This window comes from Pseudophryne corroboree, chromosome 6 (genome assembly GCF_028390025.1).
Source record: "Pseudophryne corroboree isolate aPseCor3 chromosome 6, aPseCor3.hap2, whole genome shotgun sequence".
NCBI lineage: Eukaryota > Metazoa > Chordata > Amphibia > Anura > Myobatrachidae > Pseudophryne > Pseudophryne corroboree.
This window is the reverse complement of record NC_086449.1, coordinates 64,219,568-64,224,740: the sequence shown is the minus strand read 5'-3', so window position 1 is coordinate 64,224,740 and position 5,173 is coordinate 64,219,568.

The following is a 5,173-nucleotide window of genomic DNA, read 5'->3' as shown; positions in this document are numbered from 1 at the left end:
TGTGGAGAAGATGATGTTCATTAAAATGAATTATAATCAATTCCTCCGCGGAGACATTGACCAGCAGCAATTGCCTCCACAAAGTACACAGGGAGCTGAGATGGTGGATTCCAGTGGGGACGAATTGATAATCTGTGAGGAGGGGGATGTACACGGTGATATATCGGAGGATGATGATGAGGTGGACATCTTGCCTCTGTAGAGCCAGTTTGTGCAAGGAGAGATTAATTGCTTCTTTTTTGGTGGGGGTCCAAACCAACCCGTCATATCAGTCACAGTCGTGTGGCAGACCCTGTCACTGAAATGATGGGTTGGTTAAAGTGTGCATGTCCTGTTTATACAACATAAGGGTGGGTGGGAGGGCCCAAGGACAATTCCATCTTGCACCTCTTTTTTCTTTTATTTTTCTTTGCGTCATGTGCTGTTTGGGGAGGGTTTTTTGGAAGGGACATCCTGCGTGACACTGCAGTGCCACTCCTAGATGGGCCCGGTGTTTGTGTCGGCCACTAGGGTCGCTAATCTTACTCACACAGCTACCTCATTGCGCCTCTTTTTTTCTTTGCGTCATGTGCTGTTTGGGGAGGGTTTTTTGGAAGGGACATCCTGCGTGACACTGCAGTGCCACTCCTAGATGGGCCAGGTGTTTGTGTCGGGCACTTGGGTCGCTGAGCTTAGTCACACAGCTACCTCATTGCGCCTCTTTTTTTCTTTGCGTCATGTGCTGTTTGGGGAGTGTTTTTTGGAAGGGCCATCCTGCGTGACACTGCAGTGCCACTCCTAGATGGGCCAGGTGTTTGTGTCGGCCACTAGGGTCGCTTAGCTTAGTCATCCAGCGACCTCGGTGCAAATTTTAGGACTAAAAATAATATTGTGAGGTGTGAGGTATTCAGAATAGACTGAAAATGAGTGGAAATTATGGTTTTTGAGGTTAATAATAATATGGGATCAAAATGACCCCCAAATTCTATGATTTAAGCTGTTTTTTAGGGTTTTTTGAAAAAAACACCCGAATCCAAAACACACCCGAATCCGACAAAAAAAATTCGGTGAGGTTTTGCCAAAACGCGGTCGAACCCAAAACACGGCCGCGGAACCGAACCCAAAACCAAAACACAAAACCCGAAAAATTTCAGGCGCTCATCTCTACTTTGTACTAGATAGTACACTATATGGCCCAAGTGGTTTTTATCTGCCATTAAAATCTATGTTTCTATGCTTTAGTAAGTGACATTCGGAAAATTTATGTCTCACTAGCTGTTCTACCTGTTCTTTGCATTTAAATGAGTGATACAAATTTGCTAATTTTTTAGAGATGTAAATTTGAGACGTCTTAATGTCAATAAATATTAATACATGGTTCTTGGCAGTACCCTAGGAACACATAGGATTTGTCGGCAGATAAGAACCACTTGGCCCATCTAGTCTGCCCCTTATTTTTTTTTTTTTATCACTAACCTTATTTGATCCTTATTTCTTTGTAAGGATATCCTTATGTCTATCCCATGCATGTTTAAATTGCTCTACTGTCTTAGCCTCTACCACCTCTGATGGGAGGCTATTCCACTTGTCCACTACCCTGTCTGTGAAATAATTTTTCCGCAAATTTCCCCTGAACCTCCCCCCCCTCCAGTCTCAGTGCATGTCCTCGTGTCCTATTGCTTCTCTTCATTTGGAAAATGTTTCCCTCCTGGACTTTGTTAAAACCCTTCATATATTTGAAAGTTTCTATCATGTCCCCCCTTCCTTTCTCTGCTCCAAACTATACATATTGAGATTTCTTAGTCTTTCTGGGTATGTTTTGTGATGTAGGCCATGCACCATTTTAGTTGCCCTCCTTTGTACAGTTTCTAATGTATTAATATCCTTTTGAAGATATGGCCTCCAGAACTGAATACAGTATTCTAGATGAGGCCGTACCAATGACCTATACAGTGGCATTATTACTTTTTTCTTTCTGCTGCTGATTACTCTCCCAATGCAGCCAAGCATCTGACTAGCCTTCCTCATTGCCTTGTTACATTGCTTACCTGCTTTAAAGTCATCTGAAATAGGGACTCCTAGATCCATTTCCTCCTCAGTAGTTTCCAGTATAGTGCCATTAATACTGTATTTAGCTTTAGGATTTTTGAGACCCAAGTGCATGATTTTGCATTTTTTGGCATTAAACTGTAATTGCCAGACTCTTGACCATTCCTCTAGTCTACCTAGATCCTCAATCATTTGTTTTACCCCACCTGGTGTGTCTACCCTGTTGCATACCTTTGTGTCATCTGCAAAAAGGCATACTTTCCCTTTAATGCCATTTGCAATGTCACCAATAAAGATATTAAAAAGCACTGGTCCAAGTACAGATCCCTGGGGTACTCCACTGGTAACATTTCCCTCCTGTGAATGCACTCCATTTACCACAACTCTCTGTTTTCTATCCTTCAACCAAGATCTATCCATTCAATAATCTTAATATCCAATCCCAAACTTTCAAGCATATCCAATCCCAAACACGCATAGCAGACACAGTAAAAAGTGACAGGACCATTTTTGTAGTTTATTAAATTCTACACACTGGAGTCCAATGCAATTAAAATTTAAATGTGATTGTCCGTTTGGACATTATCATTCACGCAATGCAAGCCACGCATGATATGAATATTACAACCCCCTTTTCATCCCCTTAGGGGAGGTTTATTAAAATTCTAATTATGTAGTTTCCAGTGGCGTGCGGTGAGGTCAGTGGCTGGTGAGGCACTACAGCCATAATGTCCGCCGAATCTGCTGATGACCCCTACCACTACCGAGCCAATGCTCGCTACTGCACCTGAGTCGATGCCCACTGCCACCGCTAACGGTTTACAAACTCGCCCACAATAAACTGACCCAGCCCTCCAGCACTAATTTGTATCTCACTCCGATGCCACCAATGCCCGCTGCCTGCCTGCTCATCATACTTGTTATATATTGTACATTTTTATAGAAAAAAAAATAGTGTTTGGGACTGGGAAGGGAGTGGGAGGAGGACATGAATGCAATTCTGTTGTCCAGGGCTTCCATTAACTTAATGGAGAAGGGTCTGAATGGGTTAAAAAATAAAAAATAAAAATGCGTGAGGTCCCCCCTCCTTAGTATAACCAGCCTCGGGCTCTTTGAGCCAGTATTGGTTTTTTAAATACTGGGGAAAAATTGGACAGGGGTTCCTCGTAATTAGACAACCACAACCAGGCTCTTAGTCCGGTTCCAAAAATATGGGGGACAAAAGATGTAGGGGTCCCCCGTATTTTTAAAACCAGCACCGGGCTCCACTAGCCAGCGGCATAATGCCACAACCGGGGGACACATTTACGTAGGTACCTGCGGCCGTGGCATTACCCCCCCAACTAGTCAGCCCTGGCCGGGAATCCCTGGAGGAGTGGGGACCCCTTAAATCAAAGGGTTCACCCCTCCAGGCACCCAAGGGCCAGGGGTGAAGCCCGAGGCTGTCCCCAGCACCCATAGGCGGTGAGTGCCAAGCTGATAGTCATGAGTCTTAAAAACATAATATTGTTTTTTTGTTGTGGAACTACAAGACCCAGCAAGCCTCCCCCACTTGCTGGTACTTGGAGGACCTCAAGTACCAGCATGCGGGGAAATAACGGGCTCACTGGTACCTGTAATTCTACAACAAAAACAATACACAAATTAAAACACAATACACACACTGTGAAAGTAAAATTTTATTATAACACACTTACACACTCACACATACTTACCTACATTCCACACCGAGAATCACGTCCACTTGTCCAGTAGAATCCAATAGTGGCACCTGTAAAAGTGAATGAAAATAAATAGTTACAGAGGGGGGAACAAAAAGAGAGAGAGAGAGAGAAAGAGAGAGAGAGAGAGAAAGAGAGGGGAACACGCTCACTTGTCACTGCACCCCGTTGCTTAGTAATGGGACGGGACGCCTGGCAACAACAAGCAGTCTGAGTGGAGGCTGTAGAGACGGGATCTGGAGGTGGACAGCTGCAGAGACAGATGGGATGGCCCAGTGTAGAGGTGAGCACTGCGGGGACATTTTAGACAAAACAAATAGAAAACTAACTCACCCTTCACTCCTGCTTCAGCCCCGACACTCCAACGCCGGTCACAGCCGCCGGGTCCCGCCGCCTCTTCCGCCTCCAGCATCGCGTGGGTGATTGGACAGCGGATCCATCACTGGATCCGCTGCCGAATCACAGGTGCCTCACTGACATGGGGGTGGTGTCCCTGTCAGCGAGGCACTTCTTTCAGTGCCGCTTTCCCTATCAATTTGAAAGAGCTCATACAGCCCAGTGCTTTGCCCTGCCCCCCGCTCTGCCCCAGTTCCCATTATCTATGGGAGGCACCACTATCAGTGCCTCCCAAATGCATTTAAATGCATCAAATTATTACAATTAAATAAAGAAGATACTTATTACACAGACTATGTGTCATAAGTATCTTCTTTGTATGTTTGTAATAATTAATCACAGGGGAGGCACTGTCTCCCCTGCCTCCCCTGACTGCACGTCCCTGGTAGTTTCCTATTTCTCACCTGAAGAATACCTATGTTACATTTCAGCTTCCTAACATATCAGGAAGGAAGAGAATTAGTGATGAGTGAGTGAGTGAGTGAGTGAGTGAGTGAGTGAGTGAGTGAGTGAGGGCTTTCGCATTTATATATAGCATTTATATATACATATAGTATTTTTAATTTTTTTCAAAATTTGTGCAAACTTTTTCTTGGTGCTTTAAATGTGTCATTTTGATTATATTTACAGTGAATCATTGTGATGTTCCTGCTGCTGATACTGTATGTAGAAAAGGTCTGTCTTCCTAAACTCTTCCTGAACAATAGGTGACTCCTAAACAATGGACTCTTTAGTGGCATAACAGAGGATGCTGTGATCTAATTAGAATGCAAGGTGTTACCCCTGCCAGGGTGTAATTACCATTTCCCATTGTAGTAAGTGACCTTGGGAATATTTACACCTCATTTACAAGACAAGGAGCTTGGCAGGAGAAGCTGATGTGCTGAATGACTATATACTAATGTTATGATACCCTAATTTACATGTCAACTCTCAGTGCAAGAATTCCTTCTGGCCATCCTGGGAACTACTGGGGAGAGATGGGGAAGAGTGACTATAAATAGGCTGTATCAGGCCACTGATAGCTG